An 18,086-nucleotide genomic window follows, 5' to 3' on the forward strand; every position below is an offset into this window, starting at 1 on the left:
TGTATCATGATTTCACAAATATCTGTCCGTTATTTGAAAGATTAAACTGTTGAATTCAAATGTAATGCTATTCAAAAGTATATAACATGATTCCTATAAGCTTGTGTTACATCACATAAATATTATTATCATTGCTATTCAGGGCGATCGTGGCTCACGAGTTGGCAGTTTGCCTTGTGATCAGAAGGTTGCCGGTTCGAGCCCCGGCTCGGACACTCTCGGTATTGTGTCCGTGGTCAAGACTCTGCGCATACTGGTGAGGGGCCGATGGTGTGATATGGCAACCTCCCCTCTGTCAGTCTGTCCCAGGGCATGCAATCCATTATTATTTAACCCAACTGTTAACTGTATATTTCTGTACATTTACGCATTATGATTCGTATTGCCACATTCATTGACCTTGTTTATAGGTAATTTCATTGTTTGATCACGTTAAAATGTTCCTAATTTAATGTTTAAAATCACTTGAAAAGGCAAGATCCCATGTAAAATTAGCGCAAACTGTATCGTCATTACTGGAAAAAAACGTATTTTTATGAGGAAGTTAATTTCTGTTATTTTACGCTAGTATTTTAGCATACCAGCTGCCAGAATATTACCGTTTTTTAAAGATGTTTTTTTAACAGTGCAGATAATATGGAAAAACAGCTGTAAATAACTAATATAGAAATTTCCTTTACATTGTACTGTATTTTTATAGTCTAGTAGCAAGTATCACAAAACAGGACATTTTTCAACATTAATTTTACAGTAAATTGTGTGACACACACTTTGTAATTCACATTTTCATGACTCATTTAAATATTCTCCTGAAAGTGAAACTTGTACAGATACACATAAAAAATGTAATATACTTGCATCACTTTCCATGTTTAGAAATAAGATCGAAATTGAGCCTGTTCTCTTTTTCACTCTTCTCCATAATTTTCTGTGTAACTGCTTTGATAATATGCTATTTCGACTTACTGTACTGGATAGTGACTTCCTGTGAGCTCTGGCTAGTTTAGCCACTTTAGCAATGTTAGCTCTGAGTAAGCTATTGGATTGTGCATGAATAAAATAGTAGAAATGCTGTTTATTAGCAGTAACCCGATGCACAAGTACAAACCAGATGGAGGGAACATGTTTCTCTAGAGCTGGCTTTTTTTCTATAAACTAATTACTCAAGTCAAAAATTTCATTTGAAATGATTCTGCTCACATACTAGGTCTTGAATAATCAGGCACCATTATACCTTATTATCCTAGTATATTGTCCTAATAATAGGACAATAATAATGGGAAGATAATACCATATTATTCTAATAGAGCATACACACGGTGTGTGTCCTGTCTCCGTATGCTCTCCTTTTATCAATTTTCCTCCAAACTGGTCATGGTAGATCACTGCCCTTTCCTGATTGATTCTGCCAGCATCCTGTTTTTCCGTCCCACTGTCACCAAGTATAAGAGTTTATTATGGTTGATTATTGATTGATTCATAGGGTTTTCACTTTTAATACTGTAAGTTCTTTAGCTTAGAATATATGGCACCTTGAAGTGACTGATATGAATCAAACTGAATTGATGTGAATGGGATAGCAGAGTCTTAAAAGGACATGAACACAACAAAGTCGGAAGACTGTCTTACTAATTAAAGAAACTGTCTGAGGAGCATACAGATGGACGTCTGATAGGCACTAACTGTCAGTAACAGTAAGCCAGTGTCACTTAATTAACCTACGCGCAGGTTTAAAGCTTCTTTGTCTCCAAAAAACAATTTAATCAACTTCTGAAAAGAGGTAACAAAAATCTGTGGTTTCTCTACACCATTACAGCCCCAGTATCTCTTCCTTTGAATCGTCACCTCTCTCTCTCCTGCTGCCTGTCTTATTCTCCATTACTTATCTTTCATGTCTCGCCCACTCTGTCTTCCACTTTTGGTATGCAGTACCTTGCACTGATCGCCAACTTACCTAATGAGCAATCGGTGCATTTGGGTGACTGAGTGTGATTGCATGAGCATCACTCCCGTACACATACTCCTGAGCTCCAACAGGCAATTATTCATAGAAAGGACAGTTAAGGGCCACCAGAACTTTGCCCTTCCTCTGTGTAATTAATTTTAAGTGCCAACACTTCAAATGATCCTCTTCCTTGCATGCATGCTCATGGGTGGAAGTTCAAATCAAGTCATATGATGTGAGATCAAACTCTGTTTGATAATGGATTAGTATTATCTGTCATATTTCATAACACATAAGGTGGAATGAAGCCTCCACTGGTGGTTCTTTGATAATAAATTCATTCCTTTTGTAGATAATAGTAAACTCCTACCTGCTTTTAAACTACCGTTTTATCCCTCCTTTTCTAAAAAAGCTTTGTTGTTCAGAGCTGACTTCTCATTACCCTTTGCAAACAACAGCTCCTTTAATTATACGACTGCAGATTTACAACAGGAACTCCACAGGCAATGACTCATTAGCAATCAATGCATCCAGGACCTATGTAACTTTTGCATTAAATAGGCAGTAGGCCATGAGGAAAAGGATTTTCCTTTACTACAGTATTTAGTAGCAGCTTTGTTTATCAATTATACTCACCTAAGAAAACCGTGCTCTGGTAAGAAACGAAGGAAATTTTTTTGGTAATAACATATATTAAATAGTATTAAATCTTCTGTGGTCTAATTGCAGCAGCACTCAAGCTATAAGGACTTTAACTTTAGTAAAAACCCAGCAACCCATATTATGGGAGTCTATAGGGACTTACTCCTGCTTTTGTAACCAGCCTCAAGTGCCCATTATAAGTCATTATAAGAGTTTCTTTGTAAGCTTAATTTTTTGACCCTGCAGGGTGCCACTTGGTCTCCAAGTTACCCCATAAATATTTGATAAGATAAGATAAGATAAGATAACCTTTATTAGTCCCACACGTGGGAAATTTGTTTTGTCACAGCAGGAAGTGGACAGTGCAAAAGTTATGAGGCAAAAATTAGAATACAATAAGAATAAATACAGTACACAACTGTACAGAATAGAATAAAATACTATATACAGTAGAATAAAATAAAATAAATATACAATAAGATAAAAATAGAATACAAATACAAATACTATATACAACTGAGTAAAAATACAACGATGACAGAAAGGATTATTGCACTTAGTATTATTGCATATGTATGGATGTGTGTGCTTGATCAGTTAAAGTCTTTATTATGGAGTCTGACAGCAGTGGGGAGGAAAGACCTGCGAAATCTCTCCGTCCCACACCGTGGGTGCCGCAGTCTCCCACTGAAGGAGCTGCTCAGTGCTGTCACAGTCTGCTGCATGGGGTGGGAGATGTTGTCCATCAGGGATGACAGCTTAGCCGCCGTTCTCCTGTCACTCACCACCTCCACTGGGTCCAGAGGGCATCCTAGAACAGAGCTGGCCCTTCGGATCACCCTGTTCAGTCTCTTCCTGTCCCCAGCAGAGATGCTGCCGCCCCAGCAGACCACACCATAAAAGATAGCAGAAGCCACAACAGAGTCATAGAAGGTCTTCAGGAGTGGGCCCTCCACTCCAAACGACCCGAGTCTCCGCAGCAGGTACAGCCTGCTCTGCCCTTTCCTGTAGAGGGCGTCTGAGTTATGAGTCCAGTCCAGTCTATTGTTCAGATGAACACCAAGGTACCTGTAGCTGTCCACAGCCTCAATGTCCATACCTTGGATGTTCAGTGGTTGCAGTGGAGAATGCTTGTGCCTGCGGAAGTCTACCACCAGTTCCTTGGTTTTACTGGCGTTGATCTGGAGGTAGTTCTGCTGGCACCAGTCCACAAAGTCTTGGGTCAGACCTCTGTACTCCTTGTCGTCCCCATCAGTGATGAGGCCGACTATTGCAGAGTCATCAGAGAACTTCTGCAGGAAGCACTGGGTGGAATTGTGGGAGAAGTCTGCAGTGTAGATGGTGAAGAGGAACGGAGCCAGAACCGTTCCCTGTGGGGGCCCCGTACTGCAGACGACCCTGTCCGACACACAGCCCTGAGTCCTCACATACTGTGGTCGGTCGGTGAGGTAGTCCAGGATCCAGGTAGTGAGGTGATGGTCCACTCCAGAGTTCACCAGCTTGTCCTTTAGAACCGAGGGAAGAATGGTGTTGAAGGCACTGGAGAAATCAAAGAACATGATTCTCACAGTGCTTCCAGCGGTCTCCAGGTGAGCGAGGGAACGATGTAGGAGGTGAATGACGGCATCATCCGCTCCAATGCCAGGCTGGCAGGCAAACTGAAGTGGGTCCAGTGATGAGCTTATTAGGCACCGAAGCTGAGCCAGGACCAACCGCTCCAGGGTCTTCATCAGGTGGGATGTCAGAGCCACCGGCCTGTAGCTGTTGAGGTTCTTGGGGCGTGAAGTCTTTGGCACTGGTACAACACAGGAGGTTTTCCAGAGCTGTGGGACTCTTCCCAACCTCAGGCTCAGGTTGAAGAGGTGCTCCATCACCCCACACAGTTGGTCCGCGCAGGACCTGACGACCCTCGAGCTGATGCCATCTGGACCCGCTGCCTTCTTGCCATTAATCCTCCTCAGTTCCCTCCTAACCTGGGTGGTTGAGAGAGACAGGCTGGAGCCTTGTGTTGAGTGTGTATTGGATGCTGCAGTTGGGGGTGGGGGGGAGTGAGCAGGGTGAGTAGAGGAGGTGTGAAGTGTCTGAGGTGGAACAGCAGCAGTGGGGGTGGGTGAGTCTGCAGCCGATGTTGCAGACTGCCTCATGGCTGAATCAAATCTGTTGAAGAAATGATTCAGTTCATTTGCCCATCTCACATCCCTCCCAGGCAGAGAGTTCTGCTGTTTGTGGCCCGAGATGGTTCTGAGGCCTCTCCAGACTTCACCAACGTTGTTTTGTTGAAGCTGGTTCTCCATCTTCTGCCTGTAGCTCTCCTTCCCATTCCTTATCAGTCCCCTCAGCTCTCTCTGCACCCTTTTCAACTCCTCTTTGTCTCTGGATTTGAAGGCCCTCCTCTTCTGCTTGAGGACGGTTTTAATTTCTGGGGTAATCCAAGGTTTGTTGTTGGAGAAACACCGTACAGTCCTGGTAGGTACAGTGTTATCCACACAGAAGTTTATATAGTCAGTAATGCATGTAGTAAGGCTGTCGATGTCCTCTCCGTGGTCATCACAAATCACCTCCCACACAGTCGACTCAAAACAATCCTTAAGAGCCTCCTCGCTCTCCTCTGACCATCTCTGTACTGTGCGGGTGGCTGGTGGCTCCCTGCGCACTAAGGGCTCATACACAGGGACAAGGTGCACCAGGTTGTGATCAGATCTGCCCAGGGGAGGGAGAGGTGATGAACTGTATGCCTCTTCTGCATTGGCATACAGTAAGTCCAGTGTTTTATTGACTCTGGTTGGGCAGGTCACATACTGGGTGAAGGTGGGCAGTGTGGAGTCCAGTGAGGCATGATTGAAGTCCCCTGATATTATGAGAAGGGCTCTCGGTGATTGTGTTTGCAGTCTGCTGACCACAGAGTGGAGAGAGTCACAGGCTGCATCCGCGTTGGCCGAGGGGGGGACATACGCTGTTATCGCGATAACATGCGAGAACTCCCGGGGCAGGTAGTACGGACGCATGCTAACGGCTAACAGCTCAATGTCTCTGCTGCAGGGTTGCTCTTTTACAGTGATGTGCCCAGGGTTACACCATCTGTCGTTCACAAAAACTGCCAGTCCCCCTCCTTTCCTCTTACCGCTGTCTCTGGTCCTGTCCGCTCGCAGCAGCTGGAATCCCGGTAGTGTCACGCTTGTGTCCGGAGTTAGCGATGTTAGCCACGACTCCGTTAGCATCATGATGCTACATTGCCGGTACTCCCTCTGTGACCAGGTTAGCGACGTGAGCTCATCCATCTTATTGGGCAAAGATCTTACGTTTCCAATAATTACAGAAGGAAGAGATGGTCGATAACGTCTCCTTCTCGGGCAACGGCGCTCCTTCCCAGCACGACACCCCCGTCTTTTCCTCCTCAGCTCGCTGGGAATATCGGGTCTGTCCGCCGGCAGTACCGCTGCAGGACGCAGCGCTAACAGCTGATCCTTACTGTAAACAAAGGATCTCTGCTCTGGGTCCCCAGACACGGGTGAAAAAAGTAGAAATAAACTGAAAAAAACGACCAGGACTAGCACAAAACGGTAGAACATGGTTGCAGAGTCTAATTACTAATACGTTAGTTATAAAAAAATTACGAGAAAAAAGATAAGAAAGAAAGAAACTCAGAATGAGCAGAGCTGCTGTAACAGGCTGCCGCACACGGGGGGCGCCGGAAGAGGCTTTGTGGGTGAGATCAGTTGTAGTGATGGTAAATTTGATTCCATCCATCCATCCATCCATCTTCATCCGCTTTATCCGAGGCCGGGTCGCGGGGGCAGCAGCCTAAGCAAAGAGGCCCAGACCTCCCTCTCCCCAGCCACCTCCTCCAGCTTATCCGGGGGAATACCAAGGCGTTCCCAGGCCAGCCGAGAGATATAATCTCTCCAGCATGTCCTGGGTCTGCCCCGGGGCCTCCTCCCGGTGGGACATGCCTGGAACACCTCACCCAGGAGGCGCCCAGGGGGCATCCTTGTCAGATGCCAGAACCACCTCAGCTGGCTCCTTTCGATGTGGAGCAGCAGCTGCTCTACTCTGAGCCCCTCCCGGATGGCCAAACTTCTCACCCTATCTCTAAGGGAGAGGCCAGCCACCCTTCAGAGGAAGCTCATTTCTGCCGCTTGTATCCGCGATCTCGTTCTTTCGGTCACTACCCACAGCTCGTGGCCATAGGTAAGGGTAGGGACTTAGATCGACCGGTAAATTGAGAGCTTCGCTTTTACACTCAGCTCCCTCTTCACCACGACGGACCGGTGCAGCGTCTGCATTACTGCAGCTGCAGCCCCAATCCATCTGTCGATCTCCGGCTCCCTTCTCCCATCACTCGCGAATAATACCCCGAGATACTTGAACTCCTCCACTTGGGGCAGGAACTCATCCCCGACACGGAGTGGGCATTCCACCCTTTTCCGGCTGAGAACCATGGCCTCAAATTTGGAGGTGCTGATCCTCATTCCCGCTGCTTCACACTTGGCTGCGAACCGTTCCAGTGCGAGCTGGAGGCCCTCACCCGATGAAGCCAACAGAACCACATCATCCGCAAAAATCAGAGATGAGATTCTGAGGCCACCAAAGCGAAAGCCCTCCGCCACTTGGCTGCGCCTAGAAATCCTGTCCATAAAAATTATGAACAGAACCGGAGACAAAGGGCAGCCCTGGCGGAGCCCATCACCCACCGGGAACGAGTCCGACTTATTGCCTTGCAATGCGAACCAAGCTCTTGCAACTGTTGTATAGGGATCGAATGGCCCGTAGCAATGGGCCAGACACCCCATACTCCCGCAACACCTCCCACAGGACACCCCGAGGGACACGGTCGAATGCCTTCTCCAAGTCCACAAAACACATGTAGACTGGTTGGGCAAACTCCCATGCACCCTCAAGTATCCTCGAGAGGATAAAGAGCTGGTCCAGTGTTCCGCGACCAGGACGAAAACCGCATTGTTCCTCCTGTATCCGAGGTTCGACTAGCGGACGAACTCTCCTTTCCAGCACCCTGGCATAGACTTTCCCAGGGAGGCTGAGGAGTGTGATCCCCCTGTAGTTGGAACACACCCTCTGGTCCCCCTTCTTAAAGATGGGGACCACCAGTCCACAGGTACTGCCCCTGATCTCCACGCAACATTGCAGAGGCGTGTCAACCAGGACAGCCCTACAACGTCCAGAGCCTTCAGGAACTCGAGGAGGACCTCATCAACACCAGGGGCTCTGCCACCAAGGAGTTGTTTAACTGCCTCAGTGACCTCGCCCCCGGAAATTGGCGGGTCATTCCCCTCATCCCCAGACTCTGCTTCCTCCTCGGAAGACGTGTCAGTGGGATTAAGGAGGTCCTCGAGGTATTCCTTCCACCGCCTGACAATTTTCTCAGTCGACGTCAGCAGCGCTCCGCCAGCACTATACACAGTGCAGGTAGAGCACCGCTTTCCCCTCCTGAGACGCCTGACGGTTTGCCAGAATCTCTTCGAGGCAGTCCGAAAGTCTTTTTCCATGGCCTCTCCGAACTCCTCCCACACCCGAGTTTTTGCTTCAGCCACTGCCCGAGCCGCATTCCGCTTGGCCTGTCGATACCTGTCGGCTGCCTCCGGAGTCCCACAGGCTAACCAAGCCCGATAGGACTCCTTCTTCAGCCTGGTGGCTCCCTTCACCTCAGGTGTCCACCATTTGGTTCGGGGATTACCACCACGGCAGGCACCAACCACCTTGCGGCCGCAGCTCAATGCAGCAGCTTCGGCAATGGAGACGCTGAACATGGTCCATTCGGACTCAATGTCCCCAGTCTCCCTCGGAATGCTGTTGAAGCTCTGCCGGAGGTGTGCGTTGAAGATCTCGCGGACTAGGGCCTCTGCTAGACGTTCCCAGCACACCCTCACTACGCGTTTAGGTGCACCAGGTCTGTCCAGCGTCCTCCCCCGCCACCTGATCCAACTCACCACCAGGTGGTGATCAGTTGACAGCTCAGCCCCTCTCTTTACCCGAGTGTCCAGAACATATGGTCGCAGGTCTGCTGATACGATTACAAAATCGATCATCGACCTACGGCCTAGAGCGTCCTGGTGCCACGTGCACTTATGGACACTCTTTTGTTCGAACAGGGTGTTCATTATGGCCAAACTGTGATTAGCTCAGAAGTCCAATAACAAAGCACCGCTCGGGTTCAGATCAGGGAGGCCGTTCGTCCCAATCACGCCCCTCCAGGTCTCGCTGTCGTTACCCACGTGAGCATTGAAGTCTCCCAGCAGCACAACAGAGTCTCCAGGTGGAGCACCTTCCAGCACCCCCCCCCCCCCCCCCCAGGGACTCTAAGAAGGCTGGGTACTCTGAACTGCCACTCGGCGCATAAGTGCAGATGACAGTCAGGACCCGTTCCCCGGCCCTAAGGCGCAGGGAACAAACCCTCTCGTCCGCCGGGAAAAACCCCAACGTACCGGCAGCAAGCCGAGGGGATATTAGAATACCCACCCCAGCCCGCCTCCTCTCACCAGGGGCAGACCCTTATGAAAAGGATATCGAGGGAACAGTTTACCCTGCCCGGGATAGGGTTACCGGGGCCCTGCCCTGGAGCCAGGCCCGGGGAGGGTGCCCGAGGGCGAGCGTCTGGTGGCCGGGCCTTAGTCCATGGGGTCCGGCCGGGCACAGCCCGAAGAGGAGACATGGGCCCATCCTCCCGCAGGCCCACTACCCGCAGGAGGCGCCATAGGGGTCGGGTGCATTGTGTGCCGGGTGGCGGCCAGGAGCGGAGGCCCTGGCGCACTGACCCCCGGCTGCCAAGATTGCCAAATTTGATTCTTTTTACTGAATCGAGTGTTAATGAGTCACTCACCAAAGTGAATCGGGTTTTTTGAGTGATTTGATTCACTGAGTCAGTTGACCAGAGAGTGCAAAAATTTTACATTTTCACTCAAACTTAATTTGTTTCCCTTTTCATGTAAATCCCACTGCTAAGATGAATGATTTAAAAAAAAAAAAAACTATTTTATAGAGAAAAAAGAGCAAAAACATTTCTAAAATTAAGCAATTTCCTTTCAAAATTGCTTAATAAACATTTATTTTGTTTATTTGTATTTTATTAAGTGTGTCAAATATATATTTTCTCATCTAAATGTCCACTGCGCTGTGAGCCAGGGGGCGGTAATGCGCCTTAACATTGGTTGCCAACCGAGAAGAAGAAGAAGCTGTGAGCCAGGAGGGAGGGGGTGAGTGAGTGATTTGTTCGCTCGCTCTATGATTCAGCACAGGAGGGAGGAGGTGAGTGAGTGAGTGATTCGTTCGCTTGGTCTTTGATTCAGCACAGGAGGGAGGGGGTGAGTGAGTGATTCGTTCGCTCGCTCTATGATTCAGCACAGGAGGGAGGGGGTGAGTGAGTGAGTGATTCGTTCGCTCGCTCTTTGATTCAGCACAGGAGGGAGGGGGTTAGTGAGTCCTGAGTGATTCGTTCGCTCTATGATTCAGCACAGGAGGGAGGGGGTGAGCGAGTCCTGAGTGATTCGCTTATGCTTACGATTCAGCACAGGAAGCGAGGGGGTGAGTAGCTCAAATGTGTTGTTAGCATGTTAGCAGCGCGATGCTACTCTGAACCGAGGAGCTATTTTCTTGATGTGAGCTTCTACTCAGGGTTTTTTCTTCCAGTTCAGAGCAGAAATGCTTTTGTTACGAAACTGGCTGTTGTATTCCCCCCACAATTGTAATTATAAGCTAGATATATTTCTACTAATGGAATTAGTTTGCTAACAGCAACAGGGATGAGTCAGTGAGTCAGTTGGGCTTGTGAATCATGATTCACGAGTCAGTAAAGTGATTCTCGAGTATTGAACGATTCGTTCATGAATCGAACATCACTAATCAGTTGACTCTAGAAGAAAATCATTGTCAGTCATCACTACTTGCACTTCTTTGTCATAATCTGAGACTTGACACACAAATACTGACACGAATGCAAGATGCACCACTATGCACCACTTTAGCCGGTGAATAATCAGCAAACTCAAGCAGGTAAATGATTAGCCATTTCCTCCAGGTGTATAAGCAGGAAAGGCAGAGGGCCAGGGAAGGCTCCGCTTTAGGAACGCACAAGCAAAATTACTTCACATACACCTGCACTCAGCCAGTGAACAGAGAGAAAGAACAAAAAAGTAGAGAAATGACAAAAGCAGTATGTCTGTGAAGGTTCTCAGTCATCCAGGTAATCATAGTCAAAGGAGCTTGCAAAGAAAAGCGTCTGGACTTCTTTAAGTTGCTTGAAGATGTTTCACCTCTCATCCGAGAAGCTTCTTCAGTTCTAAGGTCAAATGGTGGGGAGTCCCAGATTTAAACCTAGTGGGAGTATCAGAGGGACAAAAGGACCCCCTGATGATCCTCTAATCACCTGAGCCAAGGTGTGAAACTGGGTGTGGGTCTCAATCAGCCAGGGTTTCGGGTAAGCTCATTGTGAAACCTGGCCCCACCTTATCATGCGAATTCCTGAGGTCAGATGGCCCAGGATGTGAGTGGGCGTTAAGGCCAATCCTGGGCCATCTGACCTCAGGAATTCGCATGATAAGGTGGGGCCAGGTTTCACAATCAGGGGGTCCTTTTGTCCCTCTGTGGGGGGACACTCCCACTAGGTTTAAATGTGGGACTCTCCACCATTTGACCTTAGAACTGAAGAAGCTTCTCGGATGAGAGGTGAAACGTCTTCAAACAACTTAAAGAAGTCCATATGCTTCTCTTTGCAAGCTCCTTTGACGACAGCAAAGCTGGTTTAGGTGGGAGGTCAAGGACACTATGACACTTTTGTCTTTTATTTGTTTAAGTTTGCATCACCACTTGAGTCTGTTACAATGAATTCTTTGCCACAAAGCTAATCAGTTGTGGAGCGTGTCACTGAAGAATAAAGTAGTGCTTCTCCCTCGTCAGGGTGCAGTTGATTCTGTGGGTTTTATCTACTGTGGTATCATTCTGTTATGTTAGTTATCTAATTTTTCTCCATCAGTAATCAGAAAATACCCTGCACCACATCTGATCACCACTGTTTAATATTGCTATGACTATGCTCTCATTTTGCCTTCTAAAAAGTGGTTTGGAGATGTAACTTGTCATTCTAGAATATCACAAGACAGCCTTATTATAACAGAACTTTTGATAATTATATGTACTAGGGTTGCTTATCTGTCTCATTTGGAACTTAATGTTGTGATCTGATCGTTTGTCACTTTTGATGTCTGAATGTGCTTTGGATACAATTGATGCTCTTCCAACTAAGCATTTTAGGTACATGCACTGACCCCAAAGAAACCTCCAGTAAAGCCGTCAGTTGACAGAGAAAGACCATGATTGTTAAGAACAACAATTTAAATTCTGACATGCTCATTTTTAGTTCCATAACCCTCCATAATAATAATTTTTTTATTAACGCAATCCCACTTATTTCTTTATGGATGATTAAAATTCAAAATGAAACGGAAGCATAGTTGTGTTGTGAAATATCCTTAAGGACTCTTCTTTTTAGGGAAATTGGTATTTGCATCTTGTTTCTGTAAGAACACTGATAAAATAGGTACAAACTCAGATGTTATACCTAAATCCACCTTCACACTTCGCATGAATGTAGTGTCTGTATCCAGAAAGAAAACGGTTTAATTTTTCTTATTTCATTTCGAGATGCATTGTGAACAAATACAGTGGGGCAAAAAAGTATTTAGTCAGCCACCGATTGTGCAAGTTCCCCCACTTAAAATGATGACAGAGGTCAGTAATTTGCACCAGAGGTACACTTCAACTGTGAGAGACAGAATGTGAAAAAAAAAATCCATGAATCCACATGGTAGGATTTGTAAAGAATTTATTCGTAAATTAGGGTGGAAAATAAGTATTTGGTCAATAACAAAAATACAACTCAATACTTTGTAACATAACCTTTGTTGGCAATAACAGAGGTCAAACGTTTACTATACGTCTTTACCAGGTTTGCACACACAGTAGCTGGTATCTTGGCCCATTCCTCCATGCAGATCTTCTCGAGAGCAGTGATGTTTTGGGGCTGTCGCCGAGCAACATGGACTTTCAACTCCCGCCACAGTTTTTCTATGGGGTTGAGGTCTGGAGACTGGCTAGGCCACTCCAGGACTTTCAAATGCTTCTTACGGAGCCACTCCTTTGTTGCCCGGGCGGTGTGTTTTGGATCATTGTCATGTTGGAAGACCCAGCCTCGTTTCATCTTCAAAGTTCTCACTGATGGAAGGAGGTTTTGGCTCAAAATCTCACGATACATGGCCCCATTCATTCTGTCCTTAACACGGATCAGTCGTCCTGTCCCCTTGGCAGAACAACAGCCCCATAGCATGATTTTTCCACCCCCATGCTTCACAGTAGGTATGGTGTTCTTGGGATGCAACTCAGTATTCTTCTTCCTCCAAACACGACGAGTTGAGTTTATACCAAAAAGTTCTACTTTGGTTTCATCTGGCCACATGACATTCTCCCAATCCTCTGCTGTATCATTCATGTGCTCTCTGGCAAACTTCAGACGGGCCTGGACATGCACTGGCTTCAGCAGCGGAACACGTCTGGCACTGCGGGATTTGATTCCCTGCCGTTGTAGTGTGTTACTGATGGTGACCTTTGTTACTTTGGTCCCAGCTCTCTGCAGGTCATTCACCAGGTCTCCCTGTGTGGTTCTGGGATCTTTGCTCACCGTTCTCATGATCATTTTGACCCCACGGGATGAGATCTTGCGTGGAGCCCCAGATCGAGGGAGATTATCAGTGGTCTTGTATGTCTTCCATTTTCTGATGATTGCTCCCACAGTTGATTTTTTCACACCACGCTGCTTGCCTATTGTAGATTCACTCTTCCCAGTCTGGTGCAGGTCTACAATACTTTTCCTGGTGTCCTTCGAAAGCTGTTTGGTCTTGGCCATGGCGGCGTTTGGAGTCTGACTGTTTGAGGCTGTGGACAGGTGTCTTTTATACAGATGATGAGTTCAAACAGGTGCCATTCATACAGGTAACGAGTGGGGGACAGAAAAGCTTCTTACAGAAGACGTTACAGGTCTGTGAGAGCCAGAGATTTTCCTTGTTTGAGGTGACCAAATACTTATTTTCCCCCCTAATTTACGAATAAATTCTTTACAAATCCTACCATGTGAATTCATGGATTTTTTTTTCACATTCTGTCTCTCACAGTTGAAGTGTACCTCTGGTGCAAATTACTGACCTGTGTCATCATTTTAAGTGGGGGAACTTGCACAGTCGGTGGCTGACTAAATACTTTTTTGCCCCACTGTAATGCAAAATGGTAGAGAATTTCTCCAAACAATTCCAATAATTCTGGATCAAGATTGGACAGGATCCAAAACCTAATCAGGTCAAAGTTTGGTCACGTACCACTTGTGGTAACACTTTAATGCAAAGTTTGAAATTTATGTGTTTGCTTATAAATGAACTGAACAGGTTATAGACTTGTATAATGTTGGCGAACTGGTAGAGTCTGCAAACAGGGAAGCACAAGGTTAGTTCGTGTTGATGGAGAGTTAGGGCAGCAGTGTTCATAGAGACTGGAGACAGGATTTTTAGTAAGACAAAAGTCTTGTCTTACTAAAAATCCTGATGGATAATGACTTGGAGGTGTGGGAGAAAGTGAGCACAGGAGAGCAGCTCTGGCTGAAGGCAGAGGCAGCAAGGGAGTCACCCGAGACCACCAGGAGAGGAAAGAAGAAACAAAACATTCAGCCCTTGAACCTCACAAAATTCACCAGTAACATTTTAAGTACAGTGGAACCCCGACTTACGAATACCCCATTTAACGAAAAATTCAAGTTACGAAGGCACTTAACGGCAATATTTCTGCCCGTGTTACGGCAAAATATCCGTGTAACGCTGGCTCTGATTGTGTCACAGAACACGGAGTGTTCAGGTAACAGGACCCCAAAAGCAGACTCAGCACACCGCAGCTCAGAACTATGTACAAGTTTTATTTAACTGAGGAACCTTTTAACAAAGCTAAGGAAAACACTGCAACAGAAAGGGGAGACACAGTTTACAGCACGCAGGTTGCCAAGAAATGAAAAGCTAGACTTCATAAGTTGCCGAGGCTAGGGAGGGAGGCAGTCAGGCAGGAGCACAGGCAGGCCCACAGGCTTCCACGGACTTATGGACTGGCGAGGAGAAGCCGTCAGAGCTGGCTGAAGTAGTCTGGTGATTGCCTCTGATGAGACGCAGGTGGTTTGGAGGCAGCCCAGCCCGAGGGTGTGGCCACCGCAGCCTCCCACGGCTCCCTGGATGCCAAGCCACGGGCCGTGACACCTTGGCTGAGCCCAGAATGCCTAGAATGCCCACAATGCCTTCCGAATCATGTGACAACCCCCTTGGCTTTCGTACTTGCGCTTTGCTGTTCCACTTGAACGACGTATTGTTGTTGCAGTTAGCAATTAGCCTGTAGCTTATCGTTCACTCAAAAGGTGCGATGGGTGCTTCAACTCACGAAAATTTGCGAAACTGTATTTGAGTAACCAAAGACATACCGACCAACCCAATCATATAATCTCATGCACGAGATAAGAATAGTTAACCAGAAACATTGCAAAGATGTTTTTCTTTACCTCCTCTCTTCCCCCCTTTCAGTACTAATATCCCTAGTGTCCTGTAGCTTAACCCTTTACCCATGATTCTTTGTTTTTAACCTTCCTCTTTTAGTTATTTATTAAGGAATGGCAATGAAGAAGGCTGCAAGTCTGGTCTGCAAGCAAAAAGATCTTCCTGAAACATTTATTTAATATAGAATTTTAATGAAGGGTGGGGATGTGGGGGAAGGTTGGGATTCTCAGTGGAAATGTGTGTATAAGAGAGAAGAAGAAAGAGAGTGCTGAAGCTGCACAGACGAAGAATCATGCAAAATTTATGGACAGGGGAAAATCTGACACTGCTGTCGAGGGACAAGAGGTGAGGAAGGATAAAAAGGCCACGCAGGAATGGAGATGAGGAGGAATGGAAGGATGATAATGTGGGTAGAGGAGGAGGAGTGGCTGAAAGAGGAAAAGCGGAAAGAGGATGAAATGCAAAGTGCAAGAAATGAGAGGGCAGATAGTTTGTCTGTTGCAGAAATTGAGGTAGAGGAAAGGTCTGATAAGAAACACAAACCCCTGCCACCGGATGCTTTAACATGTATTTGGAATCACTGAATTTAGAAAAACTAGTACTAGATTACTTCCAGTTAGCTGTACTATTAGTACTCCAACAGGGAAGATTGATGCTAAGTGTTCTCAAGTCTCATGGAATTGAAATGTTTTTTATACAGCATTGCTGTATCAAAGTCTCCTGGTAAATGTGGGGTTATAGCTTATTTGCTGAAATAATAAGCAGGAGGGGTGGGGCTGCAAGGACTAAGAATCCTGTGTAATTTGCATCTCACAGAGAGATTAATACTAGGGCTGTTCAAATTCAGCATCCTTTGAAGGATGCAGCAGTAGTCTCTCGGCATAGATGTTTATGTTTGCCTTAGCTGAAAGAAGCTTGTCCTAGCAACAGAGCTGGCTTATCAAATTTTACAGTCACCTTGCAAGACGTTAATAGACCAACAGCACTGTCATACCAAAGGTATGGCGTCTAAGGTTGGGTTGGGTCGGGATGCCCAAATAAAATAACTCCGGTTTTGCTTTTATCTCCGTCCATTGCTGTGTGCACTGTTGGACTGGGAGAATGTGTATGTGTTGTATGTCACAAATTCATCATTTGAGGACGTACAAAATGTGCAAAAAGTCTGTGGAAAAGAAAAGTTATTTACATACGTTTATGCATTTCCGCAAATATATAGTCTCAGGAATATTTCCCTTTGTTTGTGGTAATAATGTGTATTTAAGTTGAATAAGTAATTATATAGTATGCTACAGAAAAAAAATGTTACTGTTACAGGTATGTTAAGCTGATCACTTGGGACTTGAAAGATGCATATTCGTATTCCACTGGCAAACCTTTTGGTCTAATAAAGCAAATTTCCATTCAAATGTAGGTTTATGCCTCAGCTGCCCTAAACCGACTGCGTTATCAAGGTAGTGTTAGTTATTTCACATTGCCTGTTTAATTGTAAAGTCATTTACATCAATGTAACTGTTTTCTTATTGCTCTTTTAATAGTGAAGTTGAGTTGCTCCAGTTGATACAAGCAAAGGCTTAAGTTTTACATCACCTGGGATGATCTTGTTCAAAGAGAATTTTTTCAGATGCAAAGACAAAAGGACTCCTCTCTTAACATACTGAATGTGACCTTCATTGAAAAGCAGAATGTAATACTGATGCACTAAGCAAAGAATTTTAAGTTTGTAATGCCATGCAATTTGCAGGACAAACTCAGGCACAAACTGCTAAAACTGTCATGAATCGCTGTGCGGCAGGCAGGAGTTGGACCCAAAATGCAGGACTCACAAACTCTGGGAGGTGAACTCAAAACACAGCTTTATTTGCTGGCAGAAGGAAAAAAAAAACCAAAAAAAAAAAACCAAAAAAAAAAAAAAACTACACAAACTAAACTGGGAACAACAAACTAAAACTCACAAGGAGACACAGGGAGATCCACACAGCATGAGGGACAACGCGACACTGACTCAGAGAAACACAGGGTTTAAATACACTGGGGAGTAACGAGGGGAATGAGACACAGAAGGAGGGCACAGCTGGGAGAAATCAGGACTGACGAGACAAGCAAAGCAGGACGCATTCACATAAGACACGGACCTTCAAAGTAAAACAGGAAGGATCACACAGAGATGCAAACTTGACACAGTGGAGACAGCAACTAAGAAACACAGAGACATAAACCATAAGGCAGAGAACTCTAAGAACCGAAAGACACAGAGGGGAACTCAAATATGCAGACACAGACTTACACAGAACAGAGGGGACATAGAGAAACATAAAGGGCAAGGGATCGAAAACCATAGAATAACTCACACAAGTACAATAATATAAACATCACAAAGAACTAAAAACGCTGGGTCAGGAGACCCAGGACCGTGACAAAAACATATTTATTGACATCATTAATTTACTATATCATGTTGTCATGTTCCGGCTCCAGACAGTCCAAAACCAGAAAAACAAAACCAAACAGAAAACAACCCAGGGTGGGCGGCGGGGGTCCAGGACGGAGGGCTCGGAGCAGAAAACAAAAGCAGAGCACAGCAAACACCGGAGCCCAAGAAAACAGCCCAAACACAGGGCAGTTCAGGGGGCCGACCATGCGGACGGCAATGGCAGCGGGGAAACAGTTCAGGGGGCCGGCCGCGCAGAAGGCAGCGGTGGCGGCGAGGGAGACGACAGAGCAGTTCAGCGGGCCAGCCGCGCGGAAGGCAGCGGCGGCGAAGGAGACGATGGAGCCGTTCAGGGGGCCGGCCGCATGGAAAGCGGTGGCGGCTCTTAAGTGTCAGGCGAACTGGCCGAGGCTCGGTGGGCACAGGACCAGGTGAGGCAGGACCAGACGGGGATGAAGACTCGGAGGAGGCCGGACCAGACGAGGCT

The 18,086-nt window shown here is 46.4% G+C and overlaps 1 long non-coding RNA gene across 1 annotated transcript; it reads left to right on the top strand.

Annotated features, from left to right (window-relative positions):
- Positions 1–9,723: 9,723 nt before the first annotated feature.
- Positions 9,724–16,739, top strand: LOC309717644. Its single transcript, XR_014279773.1, has 3 exons — positions 9,724–10,123; positions 16,583–16,622; positions 16,707–16,739. It is a non-coding gene; the product is annotated as an uncharacterized lncRNA (long non-coding RNA).
- Positions 16,740–18,086: the final 1,347 nt, after the last annotated feature.

This window comes from Aulonocara stuartgranti (genome assembly GCF_965226115.1).
Source record: "Aulonocara stuartgranti genome assembly, chromosome: 2".
Lineage (NCBI taxonomy): Eukaryota > Metazoa > Chordata > Actinopteri > Cichliformes > Cichlidae > Aulonocara > Aulonocara stuartgranti.